Source organism: Dermochelys coriacea, chromosome 10 (assembly GCF_009764565.3).
Source record: "Dermochelys coriacea isolate rDerCor1 chromosome 10, rDerCor1.pri.v4, whole genome shotgun sequence".
Taxonomy (NCBI): Eukaryota; Metazoa; Chordata; order Testudines; family Dermochelyidae; genus Dermochelys; species Dermochelys coriacea.
This window is the reverse complement of record NC_050077.1, coordinates 67,056,873-67,081,267: the sequence shown is the minus strand read 5'-3', so window position 1 is coordinate 67,081,267 and position 24,395 is coordinate 67,056,873. Positions and strand designations below refer to the sequence as shown.

At 44.3% G+C, this 24,395-nt stretch overlaps 1 long non-coding RNA gene across 2 annotated transcripts; it reads right to left on the bottom strand.

Moving 5' to 3' along the window:
- Window positions 1-367: 367 nt before the first annotated feature.
- On the bottom strand, window positions 368-20,599 carry LOC122456057. 2 transcript variants are annotated; one of them, XR_006274682.1, is made up of 4 exons: window positions 20,350-20,599; window positions 8,226-8,392; window positions 1,492-1,667; window positions 368-792 (listed from the first exon to the last, which is right to left on the bottom strand). It is a non-coding gene; the product is annotated as an uncharacterized LOC122456057 (long non-coding RNA). The 2 variants fall into 2 exon arrangements; XR_006274683.1 differs by lacking the exon at window positions 8,226-8,392.
- Between the last annotated feature and the right edge of the window lie 3,796 nt (window positions 20,600-24,395).

Genomic DNA, 24,395 nt, shown 5'->3' with positions numbered 1-24,395 from the left:
AATTAAGGGTTTGTGAGGGTGGACAGGACTCAAGTTAGGGGCAACACTTGAGTTATAACTCAAGTTGACTTTGCAGTGAAGATGAGTCCCCAGTGGCCCAAAAAAGAGCTATCCACTAGCCTAGCCCACAGGTAGTACCTTAGCCACTTCTCTCATTGCCCCTCCATCCTCCTTCTGAGACATTGTCAGATTCTGTAGGTCTCCCTGCAAACTATGTGGGGATTGGCAAGTCTGGAATTAGACTGGCTCATGTGCTGAAACCCTCTGTCTCACTACCGACAGCACATGCTGCAAGTAAGTTCTTGTTATCTCCACAGCTACTCTTGACCTTTCAGGAAAAAAGAGAGGGCCCTTTGTTTAATTCAACTGTATCGCTGTATTTCAGGTTGGCAACAAGCAGGGACATGGAGCTACAATTTTGGAGGCACTTGTTCTCTTTTGTAAGTGGCCCAGTCACACAAGTTATACCAGAAAGAAAAGCAGAGGCACTGAGCATGGAAAGTATGATCTCTACCACAGGTTCAGTTGATATTAACAGCCGGGTAGAGCGCGTGGCAGTGGAAGCCAAATCAAAAGGTCAACTTTACAGCCACATTGTTATTGACCTATGCAGGAGTGTCAACAAAACTCAGTGTGAATGACTGTGATGGCTGCCAGCGTGGCCAACACACCAGAGATTGAAGTGGTGACCTCGACAGCTAAAAGCATGAGCTGCCATAGCTTGAACTGAAGAGCCAAGGATCTGAAGCTGGGCTGTAAATGATTCACATCGGATCAGGCTCAGACAGGGACCTGTAACACACATTCACCAGTGTGGGTTACTGGAACATGCCCACTTCTTTCTTCCCCACTTAAGAATAATGTTTTACCTCCCGAAATAAAAATCACGCACAATATATACAAGCATAGCTATGTTAAGAAAAACAACATGCAGTTGTGACAGAGCACCGCAGCTTGTCAGAGAGGGCCTCATCTTCATAGTTACAGCACACAATGCTACCTAAAGCATTTAGCTATTAAAAGTGTTCTATGAGCACGAAATACTTGATACTATCATCAGCACCCTCATCAGCTGACCCAACAGTAGTGTTAACAGTAGGAGTTGCGCAAATAATTGGTAATGAACAAGTTTCACCTCTGGGATCAGCCAGCCAGCAGACAGTTTAGAACACACGTGAATTAGTTAGTCTCAATTATTGTCTGAAGTTATGATTGGATGGCCCGTTCCCAGACTGGATGATATAAGTCTTACAGTCAGATTACTGCTCCAGAAACCCACAGAAATTGTACTTTAAATTCACCTTCCACAAATATTTGCACATCCATTCACTTTTGGGGAGCATTTACACTTGTGAAATTTGCATGCCGAAGCCAATTGAACTGAATATTCATCAACACATTTTAGCATTTCCCCCAGCTTTAGCTCAAATGCTAGAAAAAGGACATCTGCACAAAAATATTATAAATAATATATATAAATGATAATAATACCATATAAATTAGTCCTTGTCCAGATATTCATATTTGCTGTTCACTGCAATTCACTCCTTTGGCATATTCCCTCTGTTTCCTTCCACTCCTTATAAAGAGCTTCTTGTCTGTGGGGTGGGAGGGGTGAAGGAAGGTCTTCCCTCTTGATCACAAATTCCCTACCGAATTCATTCATTCTAAAAACAAAGGAGACAGCGAGCCAGCCTGAAATTCTAAATTGCTTTGTTTCTGTTGTTGTGTTTAATTGGTTTCTCTTTAAAGGTCATTTGCAGTTCAAGATTCTCATTTGATGAATCAGTCTGCAAACTTTTCAGTCTTTCTGCTGTGCAAGAAATTAATTAGATTTGGCTGCATTATTTGGTTCATGGTAATGTTTTGATTTTTTAATGGCACCTTTACACTGAGTGCAGGGAACAAAAGGGTAATTATAACGATGACACAATTAATGGGTGTATTGGCCATAAAGATGCCTGGTAATTTTTAACAGAATAATTATGTACAGAATCCTGAACTGTTTCAGTGTTTGTTAGAAAACTAAGCCTATCCATTCATGGCACTGGGTCTGTCTGCCTTAATAATGTCCATTTGTGAAATGTATTGCTTGTAACACTGGATGGCAGAGGCCAAAAAGAAACTGCAGGTGAATTGCCCATTTTGCACAAGAGAATGATATCAGGTTTATCACATAGTAGGGAAAAGTGAATAACTGCCTGCTTAGGAAAGTGAACTGTTCTACCTAACAGGCAGCACTAGCAGGTAATGGCCTAGATTTTTCCTCTCTGACCTCTTTGGAAGAACTCTTTGATTTTGCTACATAATCCAGTGGGTAGGCCCTATACGTTAAAAGATCTGAGAGCTATCCCTCGTTGTGACATTGATTTTTGTTTGATCTAGGGAAAGTCACTTCCCCATTCTGTGCCATGCTTCCCTGGGGATACAGATGGACAACTTTGCAAAGAGCTTTGAGATCTACCTATGAAGAGTATCATAATTACCCTGGAGCACTGATCTCAAAACAACTGCTTAGTGTTCATGGAATAAGCCCAATAGCACTCTTGAGAGACAGGAACTTATCAATAGCACATTTTATAAACAGAGACAAGAAGAGGTTAAGGAATTTGCCTGATGCCATGCAGCAAATCAGAACTGGGAGTGGGAATAGACCCCAGGTTCCCAAATTGCTAATCCCATGCACTAAGCACCAGACTTCTGTGATGCAAGGAGACAGGAAGGAAGGGGACAGAGCTCTCCTGTTGCTGGTTGGTTATTAAAGAAAGTGGAATTAAAACCAAGTTGGGCTGATTCATTTCACATCTTGTTACTTTGTAAGATACTGATGCAATGAGCCACACAAAGAGGTTGAATTGCATTTTATTCTTTCTAACTGATGCATGAAGCCAGTCTGCTCAGCTGCCAAACCCTCACCTTCTACCTTGCTCACACTCAGACGTGCTGCACAAGCTACAGAAATCTGTCTGAAGCGCCATACATCTGACTTGGTCCATCAACGGCTACTAGCCAGGATGGGTGAGGAGGGTGTCCCTAGCCTCTGTTTGCCAGAAGCTAGGAATGGATGATGGGGATGGATCACTTGATGGTTACCTGTTCTGTTCATTCCCTCTGGGGCACCTGGCCTTGGCCACTGTCAGAAGACAGGATACTGTGCTAGATGGACTTTGGGTCTGACCCAGTATGGCCATTCTTATGACTTTGCGCAGGGCCCAGCAAAGTGTAGGAGTAGGTTTCTCTGTATTAAAACTACTGATATGTCCCCTGAGGAAGAAATCCACAAACATAAAGGTGAGAACTAGAGCTGGTTGGGAACTTTTCAACTAAAGTTTTTTTTGAGGTGGTGAGGGGGGTCAGAAAATGTCAATTGGTAGAAAACTCAGCTTCTGGCAGAAATGTATCAGTTCTGACAAAACTTTGGTTAGGAAGGTTTCCCAGGTTCAGGATGAAATTCTTGGTCAAAATCAGAAAGACAAATCCATCCCAGGACAGCCAATAGCCCAGGGGTCAGAGCATTCTCCTGGCATGTGGGAAGGCCAGTTTCAAGTCTCTGATCCAAATCAGGGACTTGAACCTGAATTTCCTATATCTCAGACGAGTGCCTTAGCTACTGGGCTATTGGCTATTCCATCATCTCTTTCTCTCTTCCCCCCTGTTTTGAAAGGCCTTGGGTCTGTTTTGCTTTGGAACAGAAATAAATGTTGAAACGTAAAAAAAAATTTCTGTGAAACAGAATTCTTGTTTGCCAGCCCACCCTAGGGATGAATAGACAATTACAAAAAACTATCTGCCATTAACAACCTTAGCCCAACAGAAGTGATCCAACCTCTTATAGTAGCCACATGATCCCCTCCTATCCCTCCAGTATGATGTTTAGTAATCATAGAGTTCTTCCATAAATGTTGGTAGGAACATAGGAATTGCCATAGAGGGTCAGACCCATCACCGAGCTAGTTCAGTGTCCTGTTTCCAGCAATAGGCAGTATCAGATGCTTCAGAGGAAGGCACAGAAAACCTTGCATTAGGCAGATGTTGGAGAATCTGTTCCCCACATTAGATCTTATCCTCATCCCTTTTTTTAGAGTTTAATTTAAACCCTGAAGCATGAGGTTTAATCTAGGTTCCAAAATGTGCTGGCATAAAGTATTAGAACTGTGGGTATGCTTGCTATCCATATAGATGTCCAATCTCTCTTTTGAATCTTGTGAACATCTTTGCCTCAGAGACACCCTATGGCAATGAGTTCCACAGTTTAATTATGGATTGCATTAAAAATAAATCTACTTCCTTGTCCTAATTTTGGATTTGCCACCTTTTAATTCAAAACCAATAAAAGGCTCCCACTTTGAAAATTTGGCAAAAAATTTCAATTGAATACTAGAAATCTATTTCCAATTGTGCAGAAATGCAGGAAGGATAACCTACTTGTTATAGTTTATTAAAGGACTAGTTTAGAAAACGTGGGCTTTATTCTTGGCTTTGTCACAGACTTCCTGGGGGACCACAGGCAAGTCACATTACTCTCTGGGTGTCATTTTTTTTTCTATCTGTAGAACAGGGATGACAATGCTTCCCCACCTCACTGTGGGTGTTAGTACTGAATATCAGATCCAAATTCTCTTTTTCTGGAGGACTGAGGCAGTCTTTGAAGGGCCTGCCATGTAGCTGTGGATTGAGACCTTAGTCCAAGCTGCTTCTACCTCTTGCTGCAGTGACACATTCCAGATCCTCCAAGATTTCCAAAGTCCTCCAGAAAAAAAGAAACAGTCAGCATGAAAGGATACCCCCCCTTGCAGCAAGCACAGGACTGGCAATCAGGAGACTTGGATTCCATTCCCAGCTCTGCCCCAAGCTTCTTGTGTTACCTTGGGCAATTATTGTCTCTTTGGGGGTACAGTTCCCATTCTGTAGATTGGGAATGGTAATATTCACCTCACAGGGGCGTTGGAAAGCACCCTCAGCTGGAAGGGGCTCTAGAAGTCGCAGAGAGGGATTGATTTCTAATCTAAAAAACAAGCAGAAAAACCTCCTGCATTTTTCTGAAGCTGTCATTATCCATCACAAAAGAGCAGAAAAGAGGGCAAACGATTCTTTTCTTTTGCTTTGCGTTTGACTTTTCAAGTTCTTTCCAGTTATGAATTTCTAAACATCTTCTTTTTAGACAGACAGTCCAGTCACTGAATTTAACCCCAATCTTACAATCCGCCACCATAGTCAGCAAGACTTCACAGGACTATGTTTCCATTAAAATGAGTTGGGGTTGGTACAGTGCCCTGATGGGACCTGTACACTATCAGAAGGGTGACCTTACTTTGAAAGCCCTGTACAGACACTGAGGGTATGTCTGAATTTCTATCAGAGGTGTGATTGCAGCATATATAGACATATCCAAGGTACCTTTGATCTAACTAGCTTGAATAACAATAGCAGGGAATCTGCAACAGCTCAGGCTGTACAATCCCACCTGGGTATAGAGTCAAGTGGCTAGCCTGTGCATCACGTATGCTACTGCAGCTTCACTCCAATTTCTATTCAAGCTAGCTAGATCAGAGCTAGCTCAGGGAAGACCATTGAGCTTCAAAGCTGGGAGGGAAGAAATTGCTTCAAGCTTGCCCAATGCCATGCAGTGCTGGCTGGTCAATGACATTGACAGCACTCCAGACCAAGGAGAAAGCTCCTGCAACACAGGGTAGCAGAGGAAGAGCAAGATCAGCCCACTAGGCAGACACATGCTTGAGGTTTGGGCCCCTGTCTATACAGGCCTTTAATTCCAGGTCCTGATCAGATTCCCCATTTATCTAAGCGGCCCTCGCCTTTCAGGAGCAAGCTGTTACTGTAAGTACACACATGTATCAGAAGAGGTTAGTCCACATCCAGTTATAACTTTGATGTCATTAGTCAACACTAACCAAGATTTGATTTTTCCCCCCTGCCAAGATAAGCTGCAGCAGGAACACACTGTCTCCTGATGTGTAACGTAAACCAGTTTGTTGATTAGAAAAGTGTTGCAAGCTGAACTCAAGGGATACGTATTAAGCTACAGCAGAAATCACTATGTCTGTAGGGTTTAAGTATTTGCTGTGCCCCCTGTCTTGATTTCTAAAGCATTTTGGCATTTGGCATTAATGAATTTCTTCTTGTTTAGAAAAGAAATCTGATTTTGTGCTGTACCGTACTTGTCTTTGGGTAAAAAGGCACAGCATGGTAACCGGAATATGCTGATATTTGTAAATAGCACAGTGTAATTCGCTACTTAGATTCACAAGGAAAACATAATGTAGAATTGTGAAAACTGACAAATAATCATTGTATTCCAGGCTACCTGGCCCTTCATGCCCAATGCCCAGTGTCCATTTACCATATTTTCAGGGGAGGAAGGATGGTTTTGTGGGTTAAGGCATAAGGCTGGAACCCAGACAATCTGGATTCTTTCCCTGGCTGTGGCACAGACTTCTCTGGGTGAACTTGGGCAAGTCTCTTAACTAAGTACCTTTAAAAAATCTGCTTCTTAGCTTTTTGTGCCTCAGTTTCCCCTTTTGTAAAAGGAGGATAATATTTTCCCATCATTCTGAAGTGCTTTGATCTCCTCTGATGAATCGTGCTTTATAAACAGGTTTGGAAGGAAGGCATTGGAAGCGTTATGAACATTTTGGGCCTTCAGAAAAGTCACTCTGCAACAGGTATGTGTGTAGTGCTGATGTGTCATTTTAACAGGCTGTTGCTCTGCAGAAAAATGCCAAGTCTTGCAATTGAGACCCTCACTCTCATCTTTGCTCAAACTGGGTGGGCAATAGCCATCTTTCACTGTCCTTTTAAGGTATGCCCAGTAGGTCAGGAACCATGTAAACCAAACCCTGGGCAGTTAGATACCCAATGCCTAACAAGTCAGTCATCTGGTGCAAGGCCAGCCAGCCAGGAGGACAAAGAAGAGTCCACTGCAGCAGTGAATGGCAGATCAGCGGAGGGAGGAGACAAGCTCATGCAAATGAACCCCCTGCACAACTCCTGAACCTTAGGACTGCGTAGGCCCCTCTCCTGAGCCATAAAGTTTGCAACAGTTACAACAGCACTAGGAGTGAAATAACCCCCTCCACTTCCCCCCACAAGGGATCACCAGCTTCCAAGCTACAGCTGGGATGTTCAAAGGAGCCTCAGGGTGTTCGACCACCTCCTTTTATCATCAATCTTCTTCATCTTCTTCTTCTTCTTCTTCTTTAAAAAAAACACGAGAGAATCAGATCCTAGTCAAGTTCCCTGTGCTGGGCACTCACTAGCTGCTGTGTTTAGATCCAAACCCTGGATCCTGCCATCTTCCAAGTCCACTGAGTCTGAGCAGTGTCCAGGCACTGTCCTGGTTTCTGGCCTCTAAGGCCCACTCCCGAGATGCAGACTCTCTGTCTGGTACCATTTCTAGGGAATGGGGCTCTGGGCCTCAGGACCAGTACTGAACCCCCACTTGCTCCACAAGTCTCCCCAGTGGCTGAAGATTGCTCCCTGCAGGGGTACTCAAGTTTAGGGATTTCTACACCAAAACACACTTTACTCACAGACAAACCACAGGAGAGTTACAGATCCATGCAAAAACCCTGCCTCAATTTGGGATTTGATCAGTGTATTTTCAGGGTCCCAGGACCCTCCTCTCGTCCTTCCTTCCTCCTACCCTGTCTGGTCTCATTGCTTTGGTAGGAGAGTTAGCTACTAAGAGCAGGTCTTATCCTTTTATATCTTCCAGTCACCTGTGTTGTCTGACCCTCCTGGTCAGCTTCAAAGTCCCCCTCCCCTGCCAATCAGGTGACCTATTGCTTGGTTACCACCCACCTGGAATCCAGGCTGGAAAAAGTGATTTCTTGCAGCTTTGGCTGCACTCTTTAGCATACCCATTGATCTGCCAAGGCAAAGTCTTTCAATAGTAACAACTCTTCATTGGTCAGCACTAGTTGCTCTGTGTTAACAACCCTTGGAATTTCAGTCCCAGATGGAGGTTAAAAGACAACGGAGAAGGCACTGGTTCATGTTACAAGCAAATGGATGCTCACAAAACATCCGTATGTATCTGTATCAAACTCCATGTACAAAATTGGCACAGAGTCTAAGATGGACTTTTCAGATTAGTCATCTTGATGTTCCACCCTGGTCTACTCTTGTGGTGAGGGTCTAGGGGAAGAGCAGGGCAGGAGATGAGAAGGTGTTTGTTCAGCGAAGTGTCTGCCTCCTCTTGAACTCACCTTCTTTTGGGTCTGAGGAGAAGAGTTGCAGATCACACGGCCTCTCTCTCACCCTCTCTTGCCAACTTGCCCTCGCTTCCTGTAGGTTTCAGATGGAACTGCCAATAGGTTACTCTTCCTGATGGTTTGGTCCAAAGAGAGGTTCCCCCCCCCACATCAGAGAATACCTTAAGAAAATTTTCAAACAGAGGAGCAACCGCATCAGATGACATTCTGGCATATCTAAATCAGAGTTTTAGAATTCTCCATCATTAACTCTTTCAGTTCTACCCATTAAAAGAAAAACATTTAGCAGTGACCAGAAGTGTGCTTTGGAGAACAAATAAAGAGGACAGGGTCCCTCCCTGGAACATTTTGCAAACTATCTTGCAGAATACAGTTAGAGTTATGCAAGCGAGTGTGTGCTGGTGGCGAGTGTAGTATTTGGTCTTTGAGGCAGGCATATACACGCTCATATAGCACAGTACAACAGCCACCATTGAAAAGTCAAACATCTGTATTGGTTCTGACATGTCAGAGCTGATTCCCCTTCAGCTCTACATTAGAAGATATCCATGTTTGCATTAATTTCTGTTATTCCAAGTTTGTTTCTATTTTACAAATCATTAGAACTTTTTAAAAGGGCAAGGGTCGGGGAGGGAGTCCACATTTGCTAACAGTTCCCAGAGTGGGATTTGAGATCCTGCAGTTATTTCCTGACCACGGGATGGGGAAAGTCTGTGATAGATTAGGTACTACTTGGTGATAAGCATGAGGCAAATATTGACATTTTAAGTGACAATAGATGGTGCTTTTAATGTGACATTAAGGATTTGTTATTGATTGTTTGCTTAAAAGAACATCAGGCATTGAATGTCTGTCACAGCAGTGACAGACATTTGTTAGTGAAATTTCTGCTTGTTGAACAAAGTACAGAATAACTAAAGCCCCACCCCCATCTTTTCTATGAAATCAGCTGTGCAAGGAGACCTAATTACAAGACCCCAGCTCCTTGTAAAATAGCTCAGTTTCACCATAGGCAGGACCAAACCCTGTTCCTGATACATTTATAAAAGCCCTGTAGTGATGGGGTCAGTTGAGATGGTTAATTTTTTAAGCACCTTGCTGATATGGCTGTGAAAAAAGCTAATGCGGTTTTGGGATGCATCAGGAGAGGCATTTCCAGTAGGGATAAGGAGGTTTTAGTGCCATTATACAAGGCACTGGTGAGACCTCACTTAGAATACTGTGTGCAGTTCTGGTCTTCCATGTCCAAAAAGGATGACTTCAAACTGGAGCAGGTACAGAGAAGGGCTACTAGGATGATCCGAGGAATGGAAAACTTGTCTTATGAAAGGAGACTTAAGGAGCTTGGCTTGTTTAGCCTAACTAAAAGAAGGTTGAGGGGAGATATGATTGCTCTCTCTAAATAGATCAGAGGGATAAATACAGGAAAGGGAGAGGAATTATTTCAGCTCAGCACCAATGTGGACACAAGAACAAATGGGTATAAACTGGCCACCAGGAAGTTTAGACTTGAAATCAGATGAAGGTTTTTAACCATCAGAGGAGTGAAGTTTTGGAATAGCCTTCCAAGGGAAGCAGTGGGGGCAAAAGATCTATCTGGTTTTAAAATTCTACTCGATAAGTTTATGGAGGAGATGGTATGATGGGATAATGGGATTTTGGTAAGTAATTGATCTTTAAATATTCAGGGTAAATAGGCCAAATCCCCTGAGATGGGATATTAGATGGAGGGGATCTGAGTTACCCAGGAAAGAATTTTCTGTAGTATGTGGCTGGTGAATCTTGCCCATATGCTCAGGGTTTAGCTGATTGCCATATTTGGGGTCGGGAAGGAATTTTCCTCCAGGGCAGATTGGAGAGGCCCTGTAGGTTTTTCGCCTTCCTCTGTAGCATGGGGCATGGTTGACTTGAGGGAGGCTTCTCTGCTCCTTGAAGTCTTTGAACCATGATTTAAGGACTTCAATAGCTCAGACATGGGTGAGGTTTTTCATAGGAGTGGGTGGGTGAGATTCTGTGGCCTGCGCTGTGCAGGAGGTCGGACTAGATGATCAGAATGGTCCCTTCTGACCTTAGTATCTATGAATCAGGGCCATAATGCAGACTGGCACAAAAAGAATGGTTCTTGTTTAGTCTACATTTGCTTTTGAAAACGACACCAGTTGATGTTCCATCAAACTGAGCTTTCAGTTGGCAGAACAAATAAGTTGTGAATCGTAGGAAATTTCAGCTCCAAGGGGATTTACACTGGGTTCTGCCCTAATTAACTGGAATTTCTTAAGGGTTTTTTTTCCCTCATTATATATCCTCTAAACTCTTGGTCACTGTCAGTTGCTTTTGTAGTTCTGAGTAAGAATTGCATTTTCATTAATGGAAACGTATATCCTTGAAATGTGATGTGATGGGTGGGGTGGAAACAGCTCAGTAAATCCCTCATTCATTGTAGTCTTGGTCATAATATAGCTATATTGCAAATCAAGATTAATTTCTTGTAAACATAAAGATAGAAATGAATCCTATGAATGGTTTTGAAAGAGAAGAGGGTAGTGGCCTTATGAATCCGGTTGTTGGCCATATGTATAAAGCTAAAGGCGTAGGGGACAAATTCTTTGCTGGCTTACGCCCCAAGCCAGTGGGGGGTTTATGAGGCACATGTCAAAGCTGAATTTTGCCCTACATGGGTATATCACAATAGCATACTACATGAAGCTTAAATTACAGGACACCGCTGCCTGACTACAGCTTAGGGCAAAAGAGCAGTAATTTTCGGTGCTCATCTGAAGAAATATGCCTTCCAGAGCTGGCATAAAAAGGCTCCCACCTCTTCTTCAGCAGTCAAAGATGTCTCTTACTCACCACACCTGAACTGTAGTGACCCAGACAAGGAGAGATCACCATGAGGGTGGATGTTCCAAGTGACATTTGGACATTTTCATTTAATCCGATTAAAATGTCAAAGGAGCAAGACAAAAACAAAGTCAGGGCAGATATTTTTGGGGAAAGTTAATGGTATCACCACAGCGCCCTCTAGTGTTCCTGTCATTGAGAGTTTGTCAGCATTCCCATTATAAAACCATATATTTCGCTGCTCTAGCCCAGCTTCATCCGCTTTAGAAGTCAAGAGCCCCACCTGTTTCCAGCTTGTGTTTCTACATTAGTTTCTGAGGCTGGGTACGGACCGATGTGCGAATATCCAGACCTCGATAGGCCATGATCCCCTTGGACATAACAAGCCAAAGGTTGGGTTAGGTCAGTAAAACAAATGGGAGATCCTGCCCAGGGGCACCCCAGTGCTCCAGGAAGTGGTTTGGTGACTCAGAAGGTGCCACTCTGCCTTCTGCACCAGTACTAAACCAGTTCTCCAGCAGGCAATGTGTTGTTTGGGGTGGGGGGAACCTTTCAGGGAAGACAGCAAACTAATGTACTGACCACGTGTCTTCATTCAGTCCCTTAATGCTTCTTACAGTAGAGGTGTTAGCCTCACAGGCCTGGACTTATGTACTGCCTATAGTTTTAGTTGTAAAATGTGTTTGTCACTTCCTGTCTCAAACGGTAGTTTGAATTGTTGTAGTAGTTTTTTTGCGCTGCTGCTTTCTACCCTAGAGGTAACTGCATTTTGGTGGTAGGTAAGGAACCCCTTTTATATCCAGTACTTATCTCATAGGGGAGTACGTGAGTTTCAATTAATTTTTGTAAAGCACTGAGATCCTCAAGTGAAAGGGGCAACGGATTATTTCATGATGAATTCAGAGCCTGAGAGAACATGGTGAAATGAAGCTTGTCATCTCATCTGTTCAGCGCTCTTGGTGAGGACAGAATATCGGAATCATCTTGTGGAAAAAAGGAGAAATGGGTGAGAGGGGAAGGGAAACCAAGGAAACTATGGGGAAAGCTATGGGATGAAGAAAGAAAAAAAAAAGGCAGCAGTTTATATGCCTTTATGGGGGGTAATAAAGTTGGGTCATTCGGGTAGAAGCAAAGCCAATGTCAGCGCTAACAGGAGCTGGAGTTATATCTAGGTTACCATATTGTTATATTAACAGCACCCAGAAGTGGAGTAGGTGCCTCCCAAAAGATTGGAACTAAGGAGCAGCACAATGCATGTTTTTGAAGTAAGATATTCACCTTTGATTGCTTAAGGGAAGAGAAATGACAGGGGGTCCCCTCAGGCTTACTAGTATTATAGTAATGCAGACATGACACCAAAATTAATGATCTTTCAGCAGATCCATTAACTCCCATCCCAGAGCATGGGGACAAGTTTTAAAATGCATCTGCAACCATATTGGATACAAGAGGACACAGACAGTATTGGGTGCAGTGTAATGGAGTGAGTGTCAGGTCAGTGTGGAATGCAGTGCCGTACTTTACACCCAGGAGGTGAAGTATATCTCCTTCAGCCCCCACTCTTTACCCCCAAAATCTTGAGGAATGCCCTCCACATGGCTACATGCTAGGTGAGTTCCATTGGTTCTTGGGGGCAGGACCCACTGGGCTGGAGAATAGCTACTCTACAACACAGTCACCTGCAGGCACCTTCCATACAGCTGTGAAGGCCAACTCCCTGCCCAAGACAGCATGGGCTGCCTTACTCCATGGACATGCAGAAGCAGCTGCAGAAGGAACCCATGAGGAGTTAATGTAGTTCCAAGCACAGGCACTCCTGCATGCATAACCTACTCGACAGCCCCGATGCAGTGTGTGCAGGGGAGCATGCCTCTAAGGGTTTGTCTACACTACGAAATAAGGTCGAATTTATAGAAGTCGGTTTTGTAGAAAGCGTTTTTATACAGTCAAGTGTGTGTCTCCCCACACAAATGCTCTAAGTACATGTAGTCGGTGGACTGTGTCCACAGTACCGAGGCAACGTCGACTTCCGGTGCTTTACACTGTGGGTAGCTATCCCACAGTTCCCGCAGTCTACACCGCCCATTTGAATTCTGGGTAGAAATCCCAGATGGGGCTAAAACATAGTCGTGGGTGCTTCTGGGTATACATCATCAGGCCCCCGTTCCCTCCCTCCCTCTGTAAAAGCAAGGGCAGACAATCGTTTTGTGCCTTTTTTCTTGAGTTACCTGTGCAGACGCCATACCATGGCAAGCATGGAGCCCGCTCAGCTAACCGTCACTGTATATCTCCTGGGTGCTGGCAGACGTGGTACTGCATTGCTACACAGCAGCAGTTTATTGTCTTTTGGCAGCAGACAGTGCAGTCTGACTGGTAGCCGTCATCGACGTAGTCCTGGGTGCTCTTTTAACCGGGCGCCTGCGCAAACATGGAAGTGACTCAGCCAGGTCATTTCCCTTGTTTCGGCTCATGAAGATTGAGTCCTACCGGCAGTGCACTGTCTTTTAATCTGCAGCTAGCAGAAGACGATGGCCAGTAGTCATACGCACCATCTTCTGCCGAGCACCCAGGAGGTGACGATGGCTAGCGGTCGTACTGCACAGTCTGCTGCCAGCAAAATGTATATAGATAGATGAAGTGGCTCAAAACAAGAAATAAACCAGATTTGTTTTGTATTCATTTTCTCCTCCCTCCCTTCATCTGTGAAGTCAATGGCCTGCTAAACCCAGTTTTGAGTTCTATCCTTGAGGTTTTGAGTTCTATCCTTGAAGCGGCCATTCAGTTTCTCGCAAAGCCACCCCTTTGTTGATTTTAATTCCCTGTAAGCCAACCATGTAAGCCATGTCATCAGTCGCCCCTCCCTCTGTCAGGACAACAGCAGACAATCGTTCCACGCCTTTTTTCTGTGCAGATGCCATATCACAGCAAGCATAGAGCCCGCTCAGATCACTTTGGCAATTAGGAGCACATTAAACACCACACGCATTATCCAGCAGTATATGCAGCACTAGAACCTGGCAAAGCGAAACCGGGCGAGTAGGCAACGTCAGCACAGTTACAAGAGTGATGAGGCATGGACACAGACTTCTCTCAAAGCACATGCCCTGGCAATGTGGGCATCATGGTGCTAATGGGGAAGGCTCATGTGGTGGAATGCTGATTCTGGGCCCGGGAAACAAGCACAGACTGGTGGGACCGCATAGTGTTGTGGGTCTGGGACGATTCCAGTGGCTGCGAAACTTTTGCCTGCATAAAGGCACTTTCACGGAACTTTGTGACTTGCTTTCCCCTGCCCTGAGGCGCAAGAATACCAAGATGAGAGCAGCCCTCACAGTTGAGAAGCGAGTGGCAATAGCCCTGTGGAACCTTGCAACGCCAGACAGCTACCGGTCAGTCGGGAATCAATTTGGAGTGGGCAAATCTACTGTGGGGGCTGCTGTGATGCAAGTAGCCAACGCAATCAAAGATCTGCTGATATCAAGGGTAGCGACCCTGGGAAATGTGCAGGTCATAGTGGATGGCTTTGCTGCAATGGGATTCCCTAACTGTGGTGGGGCCATAGACGGAACCCATATCCCTATCTTGGCACCGGAGCACCAAGCCAGCGAGTACATAAACAGCAAGGGGTACTTTTCAATAGTGCTGCAAGCACTGGTGGATCACAAGGGACGTTTCCCCATCATCAACGTGGGATGGCTGGGAAAGGTACATGATGCTCACATCTTCAGGAACTCTGGTCTGTTTCAAAAGCTGCAGGAAGGGACTTTCTTCCCAGACCAGAAAATAACTGTTGGGGATGTTGAAATGCCTATAGTTATCCTTGGGGACCCAGCCTACCCCTTAATGCCATGGCTCATGAAGCCATACATAGGCAGCCTGGAGAGTAGTCAGAAGCTGTTCAACTACAGGCTGAGCAAGTGCAGAATGGTGGTAGAATGTGCATTTGGATGTTTAAAAGCGTGCTGGCGCAGTTTACTGACTCGGTTAGACCTCAGCGAAACCAATATTCCCACTGTTATTACTGCTTGCTGTGTGCTCCACAATATCTGTGAGAGTAAGGGGGAGACATTTATGGCAGGGTGGGAGATTGAGGCAAATCGCCTGGCTGCTGGTTACGCACAGCCAGACACCAGGGCAGTTAGAAGAGCACAGGAGGGTGCGGTGCCCATCAGAGAAGCTTTGAAAACCAGTTTCATGACTGGCCAGGCTACAGGGTGAAAGTTCTGTTTGTTTCTCCTTGATGAAACTCCCTATCCCTTGGTTCACTCTACTTCCCTGTAAGATAACCACCCTCCCCACCTCCCTTTAATCAGCACTTGCAGAGGCAATAAAGTCATTGTTGCTTCACATTCATGCATTCTTTATTAATTCATCACACAAATAGGGGGATAATTACCAAGGTAGCCCAGGAGGGGTGGAAGAGGGAAGGACAAGGCCACACAGCACTTTAAAAGTTTAAAACTTATTGAATGCCAGCCTTCTGTTACTTAGGCAATCCTCTGGGGGTGGAGTGGCTGGGTGGCCGGAGGCCCCCCTACCACATTCTTGGGCGTCTGGGTGAGGAGGCTATGGAACCTGGGGAGGAGGGCAGTTGGTTACACAGGGACAGTGGTATTTGAAAAGACACATTTTATAGAACAATGGGTAAACTCTTTGACGGTGAACCTTGCTGTTAACTTTACATACATAGCACATGTGCTTTCGTTACAAGGTCACATTTTGCCTCCTCCCGCTGCGTGGCTAACAGTGGGGAACATTTCTGTTCAGCCATAGGCAAACAGCCCAGCAGGAACGGGCACCTCTGAATGTCCCTTTAAGAAAAGCACCCTATTTCAATCAGGTGACCATGAATGATATCTCCTGAGGATAACACAGAGAGATAAAGAACAGATGTTGTTTGAAGGCCAGCAAACATACACTGCAATGCTTTGTTCTACAATGATTCCCAAGTACGTGCTACTGGCCTGGAGTGGTAAAGTGTCCTACCATGGTGGATGGAATAAGGCTGCCCTCCCCAGAAACCTTTTGCAAAGGCTTTGGGAGTATATCCAGGAGAGCCACGAATGCCAGGACAAATTAATCATTAAACATGCTGGCTTTTAAACCTAGTATAGTATTTTAAAAGGTACACTCACCAGAGGTCTCTTCTCCACCTGGTGGGTCCGGGAGGCAGCCTTGGGTGGGTTCAAGGGGTACTGGCTCCAGGTCCAGGGTGAGAAACAGTTCCTGGCTGTCGGGAAAACCGGTTTCTCCGCTTGTTTGCTGTGAGCTATCTTCCTCATCCCCAAAACCTGCTTCCGTGTTGCCTCCATCTCCATTGAAGGAGTCAAACCCAGTTGGGGTAGTGGTGGCTGAACCCCCTAAAATGGCATGCAGCTCATCATAGAAGCGGCATGTTTGGGGCTCTGACCCGAAGCGGCCATTCGCCTCTCTGATTTTCTGGTAGGCTTGCCTCAGCTCCTTAAGTTTCAGGTGGCACTGCTTCGGGTCCCTGTTATGGCCTCTGTCCTTCATGCCCTGGGAGATTTTCACAAATGTTTTGGCATTTCGAAAACTGGAATGTAGTTCTGATAGCACAGATTCCTCTCCCCGTACAGCGATCAGATCCCGTACCTCCCGTTCGGTCCATGCTGGAGCTCTTTTGCTATTCTGGGACTCCATCATGGTCATCTCTGCTGATGAGCTCTGCATGGTCACCTGCAGCTTGCCACACTGGTCAAACAGGAAATTGAAATTCAAAAGTTCGCGGGCCTTTTCCTGTCTACCTGGTCAGTGCATCTGAGTTGAGAGTGCTGTCCAGAGCGGTCACAATGGAGCACTCTGGGATAGCTCCCAGAGGCCAATATCATCTAATTGCGTCCACAATACCCCAAATTTGACCCAGCAAAACTGATTTCAGCACTAATCCCCTTGTCGGGGATGGAGTAAGGAAATCTATTTTAAGAGTCCTTTAAGTCAAAAAAAAGGGCTTCGTCATGTGGACTGGTGCAGGGTTACATCGATTTAACGCTGCTAAATTCGACCTCAACGCCTAGTGTAGACGAGGGCTAAGAGCAGCTGCTCCCTAGCTCCAGGATATCCTGGCCCAAGCTGCACCATCTACTCGCATACAACCCAAGTGCCACAGAGCTCTCAGGAAGAGGCTTCTGAGGGAGGGGGAACTATGTTACAGAGCGAGCCCTTCCCCCTTCCAAATTCACCCCCAATCTTCAAGGCAGGTTCCAACAGTCTTAGTTCCATTCCTACAGCTTCAAATAGGAGGTAACGCCATGCTTACAATATTAATAAAAAGGGGAGTGTATATACACCTCTCTTCCCTGCAGTAACTGAACTAATTCTCTGAAGACACTAGGGATGAGTAATAACTCTGTACCAAGAGATTCCAAACCTACCATGAGTGGATAGCTCCAAGTGTGGTGGATGCAGCTATGCCAGTGAAGGGAGTTGGCATTCTGCACTTACACCTTTAAATATTGCGGCATTTCCTTGCTGCTTTGGGCCAGCTATCATTCAGAGGTTCAGTTCAGAGGCAGAACATTACAGAGAAAGTCATTGCACACATTTGTACTCTCACGCACAGAAACCACTTGCTTTTTTGCCATCTGAAATAGTCTGAAAAATATGTTTTTTGTGCGTGGGTTTGGGTGGAAAGAATATACACAAGGAGATGTAATTTATAGTTGTGCTCTCAAAATGGTGGGCTCAGGCAGAAACGTTATAGGCTTGATTCTCCACTGCTTTGTGCCATCTGATTTGGTAGCATGTAACATCCAGTAAGGTGGAGGACCATGGGAATCATGACCTATAACTTGACCTTAAACTTTTGCTGCAGTGCCTGTTTGTTTCCCACAAAGTTTGCCTGAACTACCCAATCACTTATTGGGAAGTTGTTTGGGAATTTATCTTAAATAAAAGAAGGTAAGGTTTGTTGTTTATCATAATTTTACAGAATAATGTTAGGTTAGCATATAGAAAAATGCAGGTCACACTTCTAAATTGCATTCCAGCACTTTACCAATTACCACATACAACCATTACTACCCATAGCTAGAAATCCTCGAGTCTTTTTGCTTTGTTTAAAGGAAAGAAATCACAGCCTAAATCTAGGCTCTCTGGAACAGTGTACAATGCAATGGTTTAGATTTCTCAGTGCATTTCTTTTTTAAGAAGGATGGCAGCTACTTGCACCGTTCCAAATTCCCTTCTGGATTCCTAGAAGACTTCTCATTGTTGCCTTAGTCCTTGAAAAACCCTAGACCATGTTTGACTCACATGTCCTAGCTGTATTGGAAACCACAAGCCAAAGCTGCCCAAAACTTTAACTCTAAAGCTCCTTAACTGGAAACTAACACATTTTCTTCTTTCCTTCAAGCAGTGCCATAACCCAGATCAAGCCCTTTGCCAAACTCTTATACAGGGTCTATTCACTTTCTCAGTTTAATTAACAGCAAACTGTCACTCATCTCTGACTTGACTGACATAATTGATACAACTAACCCCAACACCATGAGAATCTTATTTTGTTACCGATTCTCCTCAGAAATATTGAGTCACTCTGCTGGGACTGTAACCAGGGACTGATTGTCTGATTCATGCCCCTCATAGCATATTTTCCTCAAGAGTAAATGCCAGAGGTGAGTGCCTAGCACTGAAAATGCTCAATTCACTCGAAGCAATCACCGTGGGTTTAGGGGACATTCTGGGGCATTGTGAATTCTGAAATAACTTGGACACTAGGACTAGACTTTAAAAGGTAGCTAAGTATCTAAAGATGCAGGAAGATGACTAGTGGGACTTTCAAAGGCCCCTCTGTGCCTAACTCCCATTGACAATCCCATTAGGCACCTAAATCCCTCTTAAAGAGACACTAACCTGTACATTGAGTTTCATTTGGCAATTGGAAGTGGACTGGCAACCTGTCCAGAGCACAAGTGTAAGGTGCTTACTCAAAGCGGGAGCAGTGCTTTCTGCACTGTCTGAAGCTACCATGGGGCCTTCAAAGTTAGCCCCAGGGCATGCAATCCTCTACCCTTCATTCTTTATCTTTGAGGTGGCAGGTGGCTAATCGTAAGTAAGGACCATGTCTGAAAAGAAAAGAGGGGTCTTTCTAGCCACTACTGCTATCCAGGAATCTGAAGGAATAGAAGGGGAGTTTAATAAGATCTTGAGATTATGAACCACTTAACTAATAGACTGGCAGATCCCCACAACAGAAAGCAGCCATGATTCCTGCAAGTTCCTCCAACTGCTTCTTCTCACTAGAAAGAATTACCTTCATCCTAAACTGCTTCCATCTATCTCCCTATCACTGCTAGATATTGGGACAGCAAGAAAACAGTTTGACCTGTTGTACAATGGATACTTACTTCACCACATTGAGCTGGTTCTACTGTGGCAATGGGATTTGTCACGCTGACAAGTTACTGGTATTTTCACAAAGAGGTCTGTTTGAAAATGTTTGTCTGTCAGCCACAATATCCAACATTATTAACCAATAAGCCATAGATCACTTCAAAATGAATGTGTCCGGTAAATACACATAATTAGTTTTCACAAAGGCTTTTCCTGTCCATCAAATTCAGTCCTAGTCATTTTCTTGCAGACACAAAGCAGGAAAAAATTGTCCCAAATGTTGATACTTTTGAGACATAATGAGTGCAACAGAACTCATGTGCTAGAAACGGGTTAGCAGATGATACCAGGTTCTTTATATAAACACACTGAAAGAGTCTTGTCTGTTCCAAAAGATCCTACTGGCCTGGGAGAGACTAGGACAGACAATGCAATACAGTGATGCTCTCTCTAGGTGTAGAGAAGAGTCTTGTGCACCCCACTGGGTCACTCCCCACCAGCACAATGTAAAACAAAAGAGGAATTTTTATAGCAGGCCCAGTTTTCAACTTGGGCACCTAGGTTAGGATGACTGGGTTCACATTTGGGCACTTAGCTACTCAAGTATCCATTGTAAGCACCTAGATAGCATTTTGGAGTTTGGGTACTCAATATTAACAATGCCCAAAGACACAAAATTGAGGAAGAATACCTAAACCAAATGGGAAAAACATACCCACAAAGGCACATAAACCAAAAGGCAAACGTACTCTACTACTGTTCAGCCTAAAACTATCTTCCCTCTTCTAATACATCAACACACTGAACATATTCCAACAATCCAATCTTTTCAACTGTTACCCATTCTTCATATCTGTATTACATTAATGCCTAGAGGTCCGAAACATATAGTAAGAGACAATCTCTGCCCTGAAGAGATTACCTTCGCTCCAGGTCCTCTCTTTGGTGGAGATTAAGGTGTTTTTACACTTTTGGGGTATATACCATCAGTATTATCCAAGGGTAAAGAATATCCAACTTCTTTGAGCACCAGCACAAATACAACAAGCTTCCAACAGCCAAAGTCCAAGGGAAAGGGCTAAAGTGAAGCTTGCTTCAAACAAATTCCAGAGTAAAAGTGGGAGAAAAAATTGGCTCTCTGGATTAATTGATTCTCTGCAGCTGAGCTGGCTGGCTCAGACCATCTCACCCCTGCTATGCTGCAAATCCCTGTATTCAGGGCAGGTAACTATGATCCTTCCTTTAACCAGAGGAAGTGGATTAGTTTCTTCCTTTAACATACCTCCTACAGTTTAATCTGGGGGAGAAAAGTGGAGAATGTGTGTTGGGTGTAGCACACAATGCATTAAAAGCAAGAAAGTAAAGTAGAAGATAAAAGCACAAAACTAGTCTGTGTTGAAACACTTCCATCTAATTAACTTCCCATCCCATGTTCCTTAATACTGTTGCTCTTTCTTCTGACATCACCGTCCAGTTTTGACACCTATGTTGCCCCTCTGTTGAGCAGTAGAAGTAGCCTTGCAGGTCAGCTTCCCAATGGAGGAGAAATCAAATACATGGAATCTGGGGATAATCAAAGTGAAACTTGTTTTATTTACACTACATCCATTAGTCCTGGAACAGAGGTGGGTCAAACAACATCCAGGCAATCTTTTCTTTTAGCAACCTCAACCCAATGCCAGTGCCCACATCTCAGGGACAACTCTGCCTCAAGAAATATCTGTAATCAGACACCAAAGCTGGGAGCAAACTCCCTTGCACAGTCAAAATGTAAAGCAACACAGCTTGACTTTTCAAGAATAAACAGTTACTTGCACACCAAGAAAAAGAACTTGGAAGATTATTTGTAACAGTGCCACCTGGTGACATCTGCCATAATAATAACATACATTATGGCCCTTCAGTCAGTTTGCTCACTCTCTCTTTCATTCTCTGCATTACTGTTTCAGCGTCCAAAGAATCAGTTACTTTTCTTTTTTTCTAAGTAACCTGAAGTGCTAATTCTCATTTTTGGCTCAAAAAATGTTACTAGCCCTTCATGAAGAGATCCTGTACACTTGAAACACTGAACTGACTAGTCTAGAATAGATGCCAGAGCTCTAAAATGTGTCCTTGGTGGTTTCCCCTCCACCCCGCTCCATTAAAACACTCTTCCTATAAAGATTTATGCTAGGGAGCTTGACAGAGCAAGGTTCTGTATCTGTATCAGAGCAAGGCACTTATTGAAGGAAAGAAATGATTCAGTGGTGCTAGAACCATTCTTATAGTGGGGGTGCTGAAGGTGGAAACCATGTATTTGGGTTGTTATTACTACTTCAAGCCTGGGGCCCCGGGGGGTGGCAGCACCCCAGCAGCCTTAGTTCCAACACCTATGAAATGATTGAGAGAATAAGTGTGGATTTACACTGGTAATAGGGTGATACAGACGTGTATTTATACCAGTGTTTGCAGTGTTGTTGTAGCCATGTTGGTCTCAGGCTATTAGAAAGACAAGGTGGGTGAGGTAATATCTTTTATTGGACCAGCTTCTGTCTGTGAAAGACACGCAGGCTTTCAAGCTATACAGCACTCTGACCTGAAGGGGAGCTCTGTGCAGCTCAAAAGCATGTCTCTCTCACCAACAGAAGTTGGTCCAATAAAAGACATTACCTCCTCTCGCTCTCTGTTTACACTATTTACATTTCTAAACAGACGTAGGAACAAGGTCATTTGGTGGAGAAACATTGCCGTATAAGTTAGCACAAAATAGATTGTGTAGCGCAAGAGTTCTCAATCATGTCTTCCTCTAACCCATAATATGCTCCTGAATTCTAGTACAGGCTTCCAAACAACACGGTGCACTTATAGACTAGAGCTGGGGGTCTCACAAGAAATTTTTTGGTGGCCTCAGAGGGCGGCCACCAACTCTTGCTGGTGGCCAATGTAACAATTTTTTTCTAAAATACTCAATTAAGTTTAGGAAAAACAAATAAGTCTGGACAGATACATGTCCAAGTTATTGTAATTTATGTATGTAGACGGTTTTTTTGCAGACAAAATAATCTACAGTTGTCTCTATTCTTTATGGGACCTAACCAGAATAGAAACACAAATAAGGTGCTTTGCATGTTTTGCTTTTTTGGTGGTGGTTGGGTTTTTTTTAGACTTGCTAGCTAGTAAATCTGCTACTGTGGAAAGTGAAATTTGTTAAAATCACTTTTCACAGCAAACTTTACTCAGCCCTGGCAAGCTGGGGGACAAATTAAGCCCTGCATGGGGACATAGGCAGGGAGGTAGGGTGCAGTGGCAATTGGGATCTGGATGGAGGAGGCAGCAGGGGTCAGGGAAATGGTGGGAGGTGAGCCTGAGGCCAGATCATGGGGTCCCGCTGCATGGCTAGAGACTGGAAGAGGCACTGGGGGCCACGGGTGACATGGGGGGGGGTTGATCCTGGGGCTAGAGCATGAAGCCCTGTGGCTGGGGGAAGGCCAGAGCCTGCTACCTACCACCCCAGGGATGAAGCCTGAGTTCCACTGCCCCTGGGAAAGTGGAGAACTCCCACTGATCATCTGTTCCTACAGTGTTTGTGGCTCCAGAAGCAGGTAGGGACCAGCCCCTGCTGGCAGGCCTGAGGGAGGGGCCATTGCTTTGCCCCACTCTCTCCCCCATCACCACCCAGGAGGTTGTGGCCACACAAAAAGCCCCTGGTAGCCGCATGCAGCCACGGTGACTGCATTTGAGAAACCCTGGACTAGAGCATTGCACAGCATTCATTATTTAATCCTCACCACAGCCTATGGAATAGGTAAGTGTTATTGCCATTTTGCACATGAGGGGACAGATACGTTAAACAACTAGTCCACTCTGGAAGCCAGGGTCAGAGAGGGGATTAGAACTGAGAAGTGGCCAGGTAACCCTGTTTCATGTTTATGCCATCAAGCCATATTCCTCTTGAAATAGATGGCTATGACCCCTCTGCATGCAGATCTCCCTTCTTCACCCTGCCATCACTGCTAGGATTGAAGGGAAAGGTCCTGGCGATATGGAGGTAGAACTCCACTTTCTTCCATCTCCTAGCTGAGAGGAGTATTGGTGAGGCGATCCTAAAACCAGCAAAAACCACCAGGGTTAGGACCCCTATAGTGCTCCTGCCGGGGAATAGCCTCACAATGCCACTGAAATATACTGATAGCTCAGAGGATAGGAATGCTAGTGTCATAAGGGAAACTGCAGATAATATGAATACAGAGGATGCAGGATTCATAGCTGAAAAAAGCTGAAATATCTGGCAAAGTTAGAAATTTTGCATCTAACAGTGCTTAAATAATATCTGTTAATTGGGTGTGGGCATTTATTTTATTGTATAAAGACCCTAGCAAAACATCATCATGGGAACTACAAATTGAGATAGATAACTGTTCCCTTTTATATCATATAGTGACTCCTAAATATTTACATGCTGTTCAACTTATCCAAAAAGACCCAGGAAAGCATAAATCTGTTTCATGAAAAGTCAATCTATACATTCTCTCTCTTGAACAAAAGCAAGGCATTAAGTGAAGGCTCCAAGATTTCTGATTAAAAAAGGAAAAGAAAACCTGTCTAATTCCTGAAGTTGCCCTTCAAACTAGAAGTAGGCAATCAAAGCCAAAGGCCAAACCATTGCATCAGAAACCTTGAAATATGCTTTTGCCAAGGTCAAAAAGTGAAAGCATAGTGAAAAAATTTAATATTAAAAAAGGAAGCCTGAAAAAAAAGACAGAATTTTCACTCCTGATGTGTGAGTAGTTTCAGCTTCCTCATTTGAGCAGAAAAATCAATAAGAAGCTTTTACTAACCTACAGTAGAGACAGGATTGAACCAGCATTAGCGCTCACGTATTTGTCTTCAGAGAAATATGTGCCCTGCCATTTCTTTAAGACTCAGCAAAGCTTAGTTAAGGTTACTTATCTGGCTAGGGCCAAATAGGAGCATGAGGTTTCATGGAGA